Consider the following 16,382-nt stretch of genomic DNA (forward strand, 5'->3'; position numbering starts at 1 on the left):
AAGCATATGATACAAATTCTAAGACCCTTCAGAATACATACACTGTACGGTTGAAGCTGTGTGCACTGAGTTGGGCTTTATTTGAAATATTTTTTGTTTGTTTGGTTCTTTTAAAGTTTGCAAGAGCAGAGTGGTCTTATTCAGGCTATTGACTCCTCTTGTTGCAGCAAGAAAGTAGGAAAAACTGGAGAGGACAACAGCATGAGATTGCTTCTGTAAAGTTTGTAGTTAGACTTAAAACTTGTATTTAAAATACTGCCTTGTATGAACAAGGTCACTGAAATGATTGCACTGTCCTCTTTTTAACTAAGGCTTTTCCTTTGTTAAGAAAATAACAGGAAGAAGAACTTTAAGAGCAAAGCTCCCCTTAGCTTAAGAGCTGTATTTGTTGGTGCCATCAGGTGTGATGGATGTGGGTATGGCTGATGGCAAGGGTTGCCTTTTTCCTAGCCTGGAAATGAAACTCGAGATAATTTTGGTAAGGAGGTAAGAACAGATCTTTATTGGAAGGCCTTCAGGAGCAGTTATGGAAAGATGTCCACAAAAGCCCACCCCCTCCAGGAGTGAATACATTTTTATAGATTTTAGGAAATTAGCACAATTGATAAAAAGCACCAATTAGGAGGACAAGTGGTGATTAAATTGCCCCCCAGGTCAAGCCCCTATTCTGGAGCCCCCCGTTTTGGTACTAGTTGTACTTTGTCCATGAATATGTATCTCAAAGAGTTGTTGGCCTTGATTCCCAGGAAGAACCAAGATAGCACAGAGCCTTGGGCATCCAGGGGCTTGGAGCTCTGGAATTTGTTTTGTCTTTCTGCCTGGGGAAATGCCATGGAATACTGGGAAATCTAGTCACTAATACACCAGGCTACAGAGGTACCAATACATGTGTGGAGAGTAAGGAGAGCATATAAAAGAATAAAAGGCAAAACCCAAACTGGCATAACAATAACCATCCTGAGTGTCACTCTGCAGCCCCTGCAGGGGACTGCCCACTCTTCCTGTGCCCCTTGTGCCATCAGCACCTGGCCCCAGCTGCAGGACACCCCAGTGCCCAGGTCCCTGCCCTTAGCAAGGGCACGCAGAACCTGCTGTCCCTGCAAGGGGTGGGGCAGCTCCTGTCACACACAGGGGACAGAAGGGCTGACTCCTCTCTTCAGACTGGCCCTGAACTTATCTGAGTTTGCAGGGAAATCAATAGATGTCGATAGAGGGTTTTTTTCTAAATCCTACAGGTCAGCTCTGGGCAGTGTAATGTGTTCCCTCAAGAAAATAGTGAATGAAAAATTTTTGACTGGAGAGGTTTACTGACTGTGTGTCTATCCAGAAGGTTTGGGGCTTGTATTTTCTGTTGTAAGTGAAAGCTGAGAAAGATGTTTATTTACCTTTCTGCAAATTAGGAAGACAATGCCTATAAAAGGAGACTTTTTTTTCCCTTTCAGCTGACTGAGAAGACACAATGTTTCCAGTGACTCATTCTCAGGTCTAAGACTCTCTGTTGTCATTCACAGCATGTTCAATAGAAGTGATTTATTGCCTGTCTGCAAGTCAAGACACTTGATCATTATCATCTTCTTTTTCCCCCACATCAACCTTTTCCCATTTTATGCAAGTCCAAGCTAATTTAGATAAGGTCAAGATCTAGGCCACTCCTTAAAAGTTTTTAACATGGCTTTTCCTTCAGTGCCTTCTATCTCACTCTTGAAACATTTTTTGTAGTATCCCCAAGGCAGAGCTGGAAGAGAAGGTTAGTGGATAATTCAGTAGTTAAGCTATCCTCCAACATCTGATATGCCTCCAAGGCATTAAATTTTCGCTTGTATCTCTTAAATTGCTTGGAGCTTTCTTCAGTGGTTAATCATCTTTATGAAATATGTGGGGTTTGCAATGATGCAGAACTCTGAAAAATTCTCCTCACATTATCATTCTAAAGGTGGAAAGATAGATATTACAGGTTTATCTCCATAATATTTGGAATGTGTGTGTATACACATGCGTGTACATATATCTTTATGTGGAATAGCAAAACAAATTAAAAGGCTATTTAATCCTTCTTATAAATGGGATATAACCTTATATCATCCCTTCCCCCATTAGCTATGAATGCAGAAACCCTCTCTGAATATTTCTTCTCATGTTTAGTGTGAAAAGCAAAGCAAGAACAAGATTTTTAAAGGATTTTTTTCCCAAACCATCCCTGCAGACATTTTCTGAAAAGGATAATCCATCTTAAAACATGTTGACTTGCAAATTTGTCATGCCTCTGCCAGACTGGAAGAATGCTGCAGCAACTAAAGAGTCACCAGATACAGTTCTATCCTCCAGCAATATCCTGAGGAATTTTGCAGAGTTGGTGATGGCTTTGTGGCTGCATTGGCTGGCTGAGCACAGAGCACAGGACAGGCAGCATGAGCAGGACTAGGCAGGAACAGCCACCTGCACTTTAGGGAACAAGGAAAGAGGGAGGGAGGAATTCCCATAAGTGTTTTCCCCATTATATCACAACTTGAAAGCAGGATGAATATTCTTTGTCCATATCCCTGACTCGAGTGCTTGAGACATCCCAGCTCTTTTCTGTGGCTGAGCAGAGAATTATGTCTGTGGATTTATTGGGTTAAATTGTTTTTAAATGTATCAGTCAAAGTCTCACAAAAACATCTATTTCCCCAGACTGATTTGAAATCCTTTATTTTTTTAATTTCTGATATCTTACAGAAAATGAAAGTATCTTACACACACAGCCACTTATTTTCATTCCATTATAAGAAAGGTAACATTACTCATATCATCACCGTGATACTGAATAAAATCAATATGATTTTTAATTACTCTTTGTCTGTGCTTCTGTTATCTATGACTGCCATTGCACACAGAGTGAACCTGAGGCAAATTTAGGTATCACTTCATCAAGTTTGGTTTGTGCTTGTAATGAAGGTTTTCACAGCCCAGGAAAGCAGGCTGGACATGGCAGCTGGGGCTTTGGTATAGTTGATGTGATGGTGTTTGGTCAGAGGTTGGACTTAATGATCTTGGAGGTCTTTTCCAGCCTTAATGATTTGGTGGTTCTGTGTTTCTAGGCTGTGTGATTGATGTTTGGAGTGGAGCTGCACTGAAAGGCTGCATTGCATATGAACAGGGCCAAAACAGGGAGTGTGTGCACTGCTAAGTCTGGAAGATGCTGAGTCGTGCCCCACAGAAGTAACAAAGAACAGGCAGAAGCAGCATTTGAGGGAGCTGGGAACAGCACACTCTTTCTCAGGTTGTTCATTGTTTGTAGGCAGTTTAAATGATGCAGCACTTTGTACCTCTGCCCCCGTGTCTGCAGTGGGGCTGGGCTGGGCTGCCTGGTCCTGCAGCTGAGGGGAGCTGGGAGGGTCAGCACAGCCGGCCAAGGGATTCTCACCCTGAGCCATGCAAGGCACGGAGGGACCCCTAACCCAGGGACACAGCATTGGGCTCCCTGCCACTGAACTCCCCCGCTATAAATTGCAAATCTGAACAAGTGCTGAGCAAGCAAGATTATCTTTGCTTCAGCTTGTTGGATGATGAGCATGCAGATAGACATTCTACTCAGCACACTTGAGAATAGCTGAATTTCTGCTCTTTACCATTCTGTAAATCTGCAGTGTCACATCCTAAATCCAGACTTTGCCAAATGTTTTTCTTTTTAGTTCAAAGAACTCCATTGAATTAATTTGCTTTTCTCGTGCTTCTCCTTTTCATGAGCATTGGCATGGTTCTGTTCTGCTAGTCAGCTCCTCAGGGGAGAGCAGGGGAAGGAATACACTTCAAAGTTTTATGAGGGTACACTTGCAGAAGCTTAATATTAAATTTAATCTTGAAGATGTGCATGCCTTCATTTCTATTCTACGGTGCACTCTCTGACTCTGGAGTATTGAATATGCCAAGAAAGTTCAGATTGTGGCTTAATTTTTAGGAAAGCTGTCTGCTTATAAATGGAATGTACCTGAGGTTGAAACTAACTACCAGAGGAAATTCTATAAAAAAAAGACCCCAACAAAACATGTCAGATAAATTATTCATTGTGAATTATTTGCCTTTGACTTAAAAGGAAAAAAATATACCCACCACAAAACCAATCATGTTTTGCAGTTAGTTTTGAACTTTTCTATGTTTTTAATTTTAATATTTGTCTTATAAACTGCTTGGTGTTTTTGTGAGAAAACTTTATGTGAATTGTGCTTCCAAACTCAATCTCAGCAGGGAAGATTATACAAAAATAAAGTTACAATGCTATGTACTGAAAAGAAAGACCAATGTTACTTTCATCCTGAGCCTGAAAGTGTCTCTCTAGCAACTGGAAATAGAGTTAAGCTTGCCAAGAGCTCCTTGTGAAGCAGATGGAGAGGTAACTAACAACCTTGATGAAATCTTGTTGGCTAAGGCTTCCGAGTATCCACGGGGCTCCCAGAGCTACCTATCAAATTAACTTGATCGCTGCCCTATATGAAAGTATTCTTCACTCTTGTCAGTGGCTGGAGCAGTTTTGCACCCTTCCCCCTCCCTGCACAGAGCTGTTTGCTCTGAACACACAGGTCACCTCTCAATTATTTCTTCATGTGATGTGTGATTACAAGTCTGTCCTGATTCCTGAAAAACTTCCATGGTCATGTGCACCTTCTCTCTTTAAAGGCTTTGCACTTTTTACTGATATTCAAAAGATACCCAAAAATGTGATTATTAGTGCCTATATAATTTCAGTGGCTACATAAAACAGTATTATATGTGGTTGTATGCACTGAAGGTTAGAAAAGCATATTTGATTGTTGAGTTAGACTGGTCTGCTGAGTACAGAGAAACAGCCTTGGACTCTGCCAGCATTCTCAGATGCACAACATGATCCAAAAGCTGATTGTAAGTTCATGGTATCAGTCTCTCTTTTCTTGCTGCTAGTGGGTTCTGAATATAAATCACAAGCTGTGTATGCTTTGGATCCTCTGTTCCCACTGTGACCTTAGAGTAAATGTATTGTTTTTTTATTTATATTTAAGAACAGATGATAGTATGTTGGGACTTGCTTCCCTATCCGCACAAACTGAATCAATATTTCACACACATTCTGTGTTGGCAATTAGCTGCTCCCCATCAGAAGGAACGTCTGCTTTAGAAGTTTCCACACCATCCATTCTGTTTGTTTTTATTCTTGCAAGTGTTCAACCAACTAAAGAGGGATCAGAAGTTTGTTTAATTGACATTTCTTTCTTTTCCACTGCAAGAAAACTGTCTATACAGAAAGGACAGTGTGAAGTGAGTAGATGTACAGGTGTATAGTCACTGATGTCCTCCCTCTGCTCCCCCATATGCTACTGAGTATTCACACCTGGGTCTGTGTGTCGTTTTAAATATTGAGAACTTCTCAGTCCACAAAGCTCCTTGGTTCTCCTTGATATTTATGGACACCCTCCTTTGAAACTGGAGAAACCACAGCTGGTCCCTACATACACCACGTATGACTGGAGCTGATGTCCATCCATCCATCCATCCATCCATCCATCCATCCATCCATCCATCCATCCATCCATCCATCCATCCCACTTCAGGCACTGCAGTGCTCACCAGCACCCAGGACGGAGGGCAGCCTGTGTTTTCAGAGCGGGCAGGCTTTGGGAATGCTGCTGCCACAGGGAAGAGTGGCATTCCAAGCCTTTCTGGAGGGCACAGGCGGCCAAGCCTCGCAGGGAGGTGTGAAAGGCACAGCCCCAAGCTCGTGTGTGTCAGACATTCCTCAGTGCTGCTTTCACTTGAACTGGGGACAGATTGCAGCGTGTCGAGGAAGGACAGATGGTGCTCAAGGTGCAGAAGAGTGAGCCACGAGGGCTTTGGTCTGGACAGAGGAGATGCAGCTGGCATCTTCCTGGTTGCTCATATTGCTATGGTTCTGGTTTTTTTTTCTTCTGGCTTTAAGGGAAATAAGACTCACTGTAAAAAGTAAAGATGGTTTATGTAGTCAGATAAGTGCATGAGTAGGTAGAAGAGAAGGATGGGGAATAGACATGCAGACAGTGATCAAGCATCTATAATAGTATTCTGAATCATTGTAGCCTGCCAGACTTTTTTATAAACCAAAATGGCAATTCTTGGACTAAATTAATTCTGATTTAGAAATGCTCAATTTATGGAAATTATTTTTAACAGGAAAAAAAAATCTATATTTTAAAAAGATCTTTGAGCAAAGCTCCTTTCATAGGTGGGTACTGTGTGGACAGAAGCGTTTCAGATATGTATGGAAGTAAAAATTGTTTGTGGAAAGAAATATTCATTCCATGAAAGGCAGTAAGAGATTTCTTCTCAAACTTAGATAGAAAGAAAGCTGGCTTGCTAAAAGAATTTTTTTTAATGTATTCAATATTAAATTATTAGCAAGTGCAAGCTGAGTTTGTCAATTAGTTTCAGGTTCATTAAAAAAGAAGATTTTCAAAGAATATGGTAAAATTATGATGGGTGGAACTTAGATCTTTAATTTTTTTATAATGAAATATTTGAAAAATCTTAAACTTCTTGCTGAAAATTATCCCCAAAGTGATTTTTAGATTGACTGAAAACAGTATTTTTTAAAATTCCATTTAAAAAAATCATATATATATATGTGTATATATATATACGTATGTATATATGTATATAAGTATATATGTATATATGTATATATATATATATATATATACACACATATATTTTCCTATATCAATGTGGTTCCAGTGTAATAAAGTATAATTTCAGCTCTTCTGCTGGGATTTCCAAAGAGGAATTTCTCATTGAGGAACTTCCCAGTAGCAGAGAGAGAATGGGGCAAATTATTCCTGACGGTGTCAACACAATTTTCTCAGTGGAGTGCTGGGGACAAGGACAGGGACAATGTGGTGCTGGGGCAGAGCCAAGAGCCCAGCACAGGTGCTGGCTGTGTGTCTGTCCCACCCACTGGAACAGCAGAGAGGGTTTGATCCTTCTGGCTCATTCCAGCCTCTGAGGATGTGCAAATGGTGATTCTGTCTGAAGGCCACGAATTCTGGGAAAATCTGCTGGCAAAAGAAAATCTCATCTCATGCTAATAACTACAGAAGCAACCCCAGAGAAGCGTCATGCTCTGTGCAAGCGGATTGATCTGTTGGAATGGAGGCAATTTCCTGTTTTCATGAACCTATAATGAGATTAAGGGAAAAAAAACAAAACAAAAAACCCCCCCACAAATTTGGTTCATTTGCTAAGAAGATTACTGAACCAAAGTGAGACAAGTTTGAAAATGTGTTTCCTGTTTGCCACATCGTAGCTTTCCATTCTTAGTTGGCCAGGGCTGACTTGGAGGAAGCTTTTCTGCAGAAGGAGTTCAGCACTTCCCTTCAGACAAAGGATGGAAATACTGGCAAATGGAAATACAGAAACATGCATAGAGGTCAAATAGCTGTTTTTCTCCTGCAGAAAACAAACCAATCTACTGAAGACACAGCAGATTCTGTGGGTGATGTAACCTGTCCTGGATGCAGCCCTGTCTGGATTTACACTGCTGAATGACAGCTGTGGCTTTGGCTCCAGCACACAGGCAAAGAGCTTCCTATTAAAAGCCTGAAGCCTTCTGAGAAGTTGAGCTGTCCAGAAGAGAGGCATGTAGGGGGCCTGAATTTGAATTCTGAAAGGTTTCAAGGTTATGGTTGTGGAACTCTGTGCAGCATCACCTCATTCCCCGTTCTGACAGACTTACAACTTCTTCCTCAAAGTCCAGTTCCTTTGTAGGCAGCATTTTAAAACATCAGCTTCTGAATGACATTCATATTTGCACTTGCCTACACTGAGAACATGTGAAAGAGTGACAGCTTCACAAATAAAGATTGTAATAGCTAAATAAATACATATGCTTAATATTATGTCAAATGAAATATATACTTCGCATTCATTTTTTTCACAAAGGAAAGCATAAAAGCCCCACACCACCATATAATTCATGCAGCTTTTCTCTATATTTCTCATATAATGCTATGTCCATTATATATCCATACTTAAAATTATGTACATGGTTTTTTTTCCCTCTGTGCTTTGGTCAGACACAGATTTGCCTCCACTAGCTGGTGTACAGTGAATCTGTTCAGATGTGGAAGCTTGTGGATAATATGCCAGGATAATATACGAGGTTACCTGAAATGTATCATGGAGTTCATGCGACACTTGGCCTTACATTCTGTACTCACTGGTTTCCTGGGAAATTTGGAAGTGTTGCTTCTGACAAGGAGAGTTGAGAGGGCTTGGACCTTTCCTCCTGAGATGACCCTGCAGTAGCTGTGGTCTACAGAAATGCTAAATTCCCTTGAGATAAAAGCAGGCTGCTCAGAAAAGTGTCTTTCTTAGACATTTGTACTCAGCTTCTACTTTCTTTCCTGAAGTACTTGTAAGGCTTTTTACACTTCCCCAGCTGCACTTGCCAAAGCTTTGTGCTGCCTTGCTGACAGGAATCTCAGAACAGCAGGTGCTTCAGCGTGGGCTTTGCGGCAGGTGCTGACCTCTGTGCTCCTCTGCTCCTGGGTTAGCTGCCTTAAACCCAGGTGACAGCAGAATGTAAACCCCAAAAGCACACACTCTCCAGCAGCACAGTTTCATTCCATTACAGGATGCTGCAAGTAAGAAGAGCCCAGAGCCCACGTGGGCTGAGAGTACATTTTTTCTGACTCACGGGTTCTCACCTGCAGTATGTGAGTGTTCTCCAAGGATGCTGGATTGCTGATAAACTCTAAGGGTAACTCTAAGTCTTAGCCTGAATTCTAGGCCTAAAAATTTCCCTCAGAATGCGACATCTGTGGTTTGTTTTTGTTAGTTTGGTTGGGGTTTTTTTGGTTGGTTGGTTGGTTTTCTCTGAATTCATTTCCTCTGGGAGAAGGGAAGCATTATATCTATTTAGCAGATGTCAACTCTCCTCTTATCCTATAGCTCTCATTTTGAACCTTCATTTTCCTAGGCTGAAGCTATGGAGAGTTAACCTTTGTCTTGAGAAGGTCTGAATTTATGCATCAAACAGTTATAACTTTCTTCCAATACTGAGAATTCCAAGGTAATAAAAGCCCTTTGGTACTAGGGGCAAGTACCAGAGATGTCTGGATAAACCAGTCTTGAGCCTTGTCTGCAGACATGAACCTCACTCAACTCAGTTTCTTATGATATCCAGGAACCTGTGACAGACCAGAATAATTGTTTAACATTACCCTGAGATTTATTGACTGCAATGTCGCAGAGCCTAAGAGAAACATTTTTATGGAACAGTGTGACAAGAAGCCTAATATTTCAATTTTGCTTACTTATTCAGTTAATACCCCAGCAAGTAAAAGCACTGTCAAGCCCCCACCAAGATACAGCTGGGGAGCTCACCTGGTAGGTTTTCTGTCTGTCACACCACTGTCAGTGTGTTCATTAGATGTGTTTCAAAGAAAGGGCTCTGAATGTAGAAAGGCCACTGGACTCAATCAGTCTAAAAGGTTGGCTGCACTCCCACTAGCTACCAATTTTATTGTGTTACTGATCTACTTTAGTTTTCAGATTTTTTTTAATAGCAGTAACTTTTAGTTGCCATTAGTGCTACAACTATCCCACATGGGAGCATTTAACAATGAAAAATGCACATGAAAAATTGCTGGAATTGAAGTGAAAGATAGAGCATGCAGAAAAGTAATTCGATCATGAAAATTTTCCAGAAGCTTTTCATGGGGGAAGAATACTGAGTGCCAATTGGTATTTCAAAGTTCAGGTTAAATTCACATCACAATGGCAGAGGAATGCAGTAGATCAGTTGTAAGGGAAGATGAGTTACAGCTCAAATGGTGATTATGTCAGACAAATGGACAGTGTCTTGAAGGTTGCTTATACGTATTATAAGTATTTATTGCAATACTTTATCGTTCAGGGCAAGTTTGAGTGAATATAGAACCATCTTTACCTCCTATGCTTCAGTACCTTCCTATACATTGTACAGGCTGTAAGAGGATTGATTGGCAATAATGACTGGTCTGTTCATGGGAAGCATGGGGAACTTTGAAAGATGAATGGCTGAAAAAAATGTAAAAGTGCTATTCTACTGTCTATCCAGTTATTAGCAAATGCATGCAGAGTTGCTCCATTTAATTCACTTTTCTCTAAGGGGGAGTCATGTCCAAGAAACAGCCCAAAACCTTTATATATAAACCCTTTTGGAAAAGCTGCTCAGTCCCTGCAGAGCACGACAAGGCAGCCTCCCCTATTTTCAGAGAACAGAGTCCTGCCAGGTGAGCACTGACCTCAACACCCACTGGGAGAAGGGAATTTGAAACTCAGAGTTACTCAGCACTGTGTGGGATTAAAGGTTCCAATTTCACTCCATTTAAATGCATGCTCAGTTTTTTTCAGTACCATGAATTAGATTATCAAAATGGAATTAAATTTGAGAACACCAAAATTTAATGTGAAATGGAACTCTTATTTTCTTGCCTGCCTCGATTTTAACAAAAAGACCCCTGTGCTTTTTGTACTTTTATGGCAAGTGCCCAGTGTGAAAAATAAAAGAGCATAAGGAAAATTAAGAGCTTCCCTTTGCTGGACTCCCTAGTAGCACTCTAACTTTGAACAGATTGGTATCCACAGCTCCAGCTTCAAACCCTGAAAGAAAGTGGCTTTGTCTGATGGTTTATTATATGTTTTTAAACTATGTGAAATGAAAGAAGTGGTGATTTAGGGGTTCTGCAGTGCTTTACTGACTCAAGTTCAGATTATAACGGACTGCTAACCCCTATTTCTCACCTGTAACGCTGACCTATAAATTATAAACATGTTGGCACAATTGTTAGATTATTATTTTTTTATAGTTCTCAATTTACAACTCTGGCTGTCCTTGAGCTGGTTCTCTGTATTTGTTTCAGTCTCCTGAGGCAGGATTCATTGACTAGTGACTCCACATTTTAGCTCAGAGAAAATTCAGTCTCATTCCGATGTCTTCAATTTTTCACAAGGCCTTACTGTTCCTCATTGATTATGTACTGAGGATTAATTATGCTGTCACTTAATCTATTTACATGCTTGGACAATATATGGGCCCACTTATTCTGGCCTGGTCAGCATTTTCCCCCACTATGGGACATGCTTGTTTTATTAATTGCAACATGTTGCCATTAGAAGTGGTTGGTTAACAAAGTTGTGTTTATTCCCTTCATAAATCAAAGATATTTTTCTCTATGACTTTGAAAACTGGGCTGTCTACATTTTTTGCCTTGAAGGCATCAGAAAAAAATGATATTTCATGAAAGAAGATTGCTCTCTGGTAGGCAATTTTACACAGTGCATAGTCCAGAGAAAAATTATGCAAATTTCACAATGACGAAAGAAGTGTAATCAAATATGGGAAATATGTAACATGGATTCTTACTTTTAATAGCTTGAAGTTCCTATCCATTCATTTGCAGATATTTAAAGATAGAAAGAAAGGTAGAAGTTAGATACATAATTTAAAGATTTTCTGAAAGAATTTCAGAAAGAAAAAGTAGGATTTAAAATAACAAAGAGCTAAGCATTTTGGTGGACTGAGACTATGGCTCCTTCACAGCCTAACTTTCCATTCTTCCAAGGAACCACAAAAGAGTTAAAAAAGAGAACATCCCAGGAGGTTTTTCCTATAAAATGCTGTGCCTTTGCAGGGGGACAGCATCATTATTATTTACTTCCCTTGTTTCTCCCGAGGCTGTGTGGGATTAGCCCCAGAGTTGTTGGGAGTTGTTAGGGGAATGCCAGGAAGCCAGTGTCATTTCCAGAGAGGAATTTTGCTCTAATGCCAAGCCAGTTCCCCAGCACAATGTAACATCTCCTTATGCAGATGCAGAAATTTATACAGTAGAAGATGGACTTCTTATATTTACACTGATAAATTTCTTCCTCTCTATGCAATATACACCTGTGAAAGATGGTTCCTGTCCATGATGGGAATTGTGGGGGAGTCACTGAGATGAAATGTCGTTGAGACATCCACTGATGTGATATTGCCACCTAAAATTACACAGAGACAACCTGAGAGCCACATGGCCCAAAGGCCTGAGCAGCAATATCAAATCTGGGCATTTGTTCCTCTCATTCCTTCCTTTTGGAAAGCTGAACTTTTGAGATCCTAGGAAAAGGGAATTCTTCTACATGAAAAGTGTAAACGTGAGCAGATACTGCAGAATTGTGTTCTGAAGATTGACTTATTAGCTTGGTAATAAATAAATATTGCATAGAGGCTGAAGTTAGAGATCAGAAAGAGGCAAAGGTTTTCTTCTACAAAAAGCAGAAAATCAACCTCTAATGTTTTGGTTTTTAACTCAACTTAGGTATGCAATAGTTCCTTCTTGGATGCTGCAGCAGATGGTTTTCATGTGTTTAAATTCACTGTAACCATAAATCCCAAACTAACAGAATCCCTAATCTTCCTCTTTGGTTCACCTAATAAAAGATAAAGTTATTAGTAAGAGAGGAGAGAGCACTCTGAATTATCAAAATAATCCTAAAAGCTTCTAGGTCTGTGACATGCAGAAAGAGAAGGGGTTGAATATCATTCTTCCAGCTTTTTTTTTTTCCTATGTGTCTAGGGACGAATTTTCAGCTGACTGCATCATTTGTTTTCTCAGTGTGACGCTGCTTGTGTCAGATGCTGGTTGTGTTAGATATTTGAGTGTTACAGGTCTGCTGTTTCACAAAACACCAATGACTTAATAAGAGAAAATAGGCAGGGCTTCTTTAAACACTGAAAATAGTGCAGCTTAGGCTGGGTGTTCTCCAATTTAGTTGCTGTAGTCATCCCCACACTGATCTCATTTTCATGGAATTTGCTCTGAATGAGGTATTTCTTCTCACCCAGTAGTTTTTCAAATACTTGAATTATTCTAAGACTGCATTTTACTCTCAGAAATTACATTTGGTTAGCAGTGGTGTCTATCAAGAGATTTTTCTCCCACTTTTGGACAAATACATAGCTGGAGGCCTGGGAAGTGTCTGTGCAGTGAAATAAAGCCACCCCTGTGTGCTCACACTTGCAGTGCTACATTGCTGTAAGACAGGAGATCTAATGAGCAAATGGAGACCTCCAGGGACTTCTTATTCAACACCTTGATAGCAGTCATCTGACAGGTGTCTCTCATACTCACATGTCAACTGCACAAGTTATTTTAGGCTTTAAGACTGATGCCAAGACATATTCGTGCCAGACCAGACCATTAATTAATATTAACATAAATCTGGTATTCTTATTTTAAAGGCACAAAGCTCTCTTATCATCTCAGTTGTTTTTGTATGACAGACCATATTTTGGCATCACAAAATTAAGATATCTCATATTCAGAGAAATTCAGGGTTTTCTCAAATTGCAGATCTTTGACATCCCTGACTATCCTGTACCTTGTTATATGACTGCTGAGAGCCATTGGACTTCTGTCCTGGTAATCATACTGATTATCGAGGTGTCAGCCTCTTTTTGTTGTCATTTCCATGGTAACTTTAGGATACCTGGATGAGTGAGAGTCACTGCTCTGTCTCTCCTGTTGCTGTGTGAGTGCAAAGGCAGAAACTGACTCACCATCTCGGATCAGATGGGCTGCTGGCACAGCGTGGGGGCCACGCCAGCATCCTCAGCACATCCTGCCTGCCTTGTGTGAAAGCACCAGCGTGTGGGAGGGCACAGCTTCAACCAAAAACTTACTGTGTGGTGCTACTAGTCTTACAAAATTCCTGGAGTTGGCCTGCTCTGAGATCACACCAGTCACTGCAAGGAGAAATCACTGAAAATGAGAGTACTGTAGGAACTACAAATAAAGTCCTGTTTCTTCTTATTTCTAGTGACAGCATTGTTGCTGAAACTGGAAGAATTCTGGTAGGTGCACAAAGCTCTAAATTCACATTATCATTTTATCAAGAACAATATAATCTCGTTAGAATCATTCAGAACGATAGGATACCTCAAGTATCACACGTGACACTGTCCAAAAAATGGTTTGTCTGAGAAGAGGAAATGATTATCCCCTCAAGAGACCTGAAAATGGAGGAGGGGAAATCACTGAGAGTAAAAGATACACTGTGTGCGTTACAAGTTTGGAAGAAACTGGGAAGAATATTTAAGTCTTTGTGTAGGAAAAGCAAAGGACAGCTGCAGGAAGACAGTTGTAGCATTCTGAAAGCTTATTCCACACAGCAGGATTAGCTCCATGCAGTTCACTGAAGAAGAACCATGCATTGACTGCATGACAAAAGCAGCCTGTGGTTATGCAATCCCATGGTTTTTATTTGTTTTATTATTATTATTATTATTATTATTATTATTATTATTATTATTATTATTATTATTATTATTATTATTATTTTAGTCCTTTTTCCCCCTCTAACTGGCTCACATTATTTTACTTACCATGTGTGTCCTAAGGGATTTTTAAGGAGGATTGAGAGCTGTGCTTGTGTCAGATGGAGACTGAATGCTAATTACCAGCCTGGCAGAGTATAATAACAATACAAGAGCATCAATGACAGAAAAAAAAAAAAAATGAGGAGAATATACAATTATTTCATAAAAGAGTTTCTTTCCTTGAGGGAAAAATCTGCACATTTACCATCTGTGACAAAGGAGATGTTGAACTGTGTAAGTGAATTACCCATAGCTCTGTGTACATGTGTGCATGGAACAGGATGAACTTGAAATGACATTAAGCAATTTCCTTATTGCAAAAAAACTAGAAAAGGTACTGAACTGCAAAGCTGCATTTTCTTCTTTCAAAAGCCTAATTCAGGCTGATAAATGAAACATGATGTAAAGCAGAAATACTACATAGACTTCTATGGAAATGTTTATTATACTGCACAAAGCTTTCATTTTTCTTCATGCCATGTTCTAGATGGAAATGTACAGTATGTTGGAAGAAAATTTTAGAAATCTTAAGCTGTGTCAGTATTAATGATATGTTTAGATGGAGTTTATTTGTGTACAACAAAGGACATTTTAGCTATAATAAGGGATGGCCTCCAGCAACAAAACACTCTTACTGTAAAATAAGTGTATTATTTAAAGTTCTTCTCTCAACTAAATTTGTAATATGTACTTCTGTCTGGTTTTCAGTCTGGTCTTCAGTTTTCACTTAAGTAGCATCAGAAAATTAGGTCATGTGACATTGCATGAATTAAATTCTGGACTTTCTCAGTAAGATATTTTATGGGCAAGAAAAGGCCCGTAAACCTTACCCTAGTACCCCTTGTGTATTTGATCAGAAATAACTTCACAAGTTTTTAGCTCAAGTCCTGTATAATTATAATATTATATATATATTATATATATATATATAATATATAATATATTATAATAATCAAATGACAGATGAATCTGGACCTTTCAGGTGGCTTTTTCAGGTTGAAAAAGGAGATAATACAATATGTTTGATGTCTAAACTGAGTACCAGGAGCTGGAGCACAGACATACCTGGAACAGGCTGTGGAAAGCAGCAAAGGTGTCTGTGTGCCTGAGAAAAGAATGATTTCCCTCAGGAGCCTTCCAGCAGGGAAGCACCTTTCCTCTAACTGATGCTCTCAGGCCACTGCAGAATCAGACAAGTATTAAATACTGATTTGTAATCAAATTAGGTGAAACAGCCAAAATGAGTCTAATTTTAGAAGAAACCTTAAAGAAAACCTGTAGAAGGGAATCAAAGAAGATGCTGTAGCTGGATGATCTAACTCTCAGTTCCATGGCCAAAGCATTTTAAAATGGTGGAAGAACAATCACATACAAGAAGTCAGATGGAATTTCTGTGGATCAAGGAGCCTGTGTACACTACAGACTCAAGCATGCTAATAATATCTACATATTATATATAACTAGAAATATATAAAATAGCATCTATGCATTCACTTGAGATGTGTTATTTTCAGTTCTTCCTCAAGAAGGACACTCTCAGAACGTTCTTCTACTCCTTGGAAGAATTGGAGCAGCTCACATTAACCTGTAACAAGAGCATTGATCATTACAGAAGCAGGAAAATGCTGTTATCCCCAGTTCACCACAAAATGATGCCCATACAAAAATATTTTGATTCCAACTGTAAGGAGCACCTTATTGCATAGAACAGGGGTTCAGTAGAACGTGCTTGGCATTACACAGCTTTCATTTGGCCAGTGGTTAGCTTTCTTATCACATAGGTGTCCACAAGCACATTTTCTATAGATGTTACTAAACCAGGGAGAATTTTAGCTCAGTTAAATAGACAACTGTGGAAGGCAGGTCTTTGGACTACAGCAGGAGTACATGTACACAAAGCTGCCAGGATATTAAATTACTGTGTTCTTTTTGCCATGTTGAAGGAATATCATATGATATCACATATTATATATGATATGATAGTGTGAGTCAGTGGTCA

Source organism: Poecile atricapillus, chromosome 13 (assembly GCF_030490865.1).
Source record: "Poecile atricapillus isolate bPoeAtr1 chromosome 13, bPoeAtr1.hap1, whole genome shotgun sequence".
NCBI lineage: Eukaryota > Metazoa > Chordata > Aves > Passeriformes > Paridae > Poecile > Poecile atricapillus.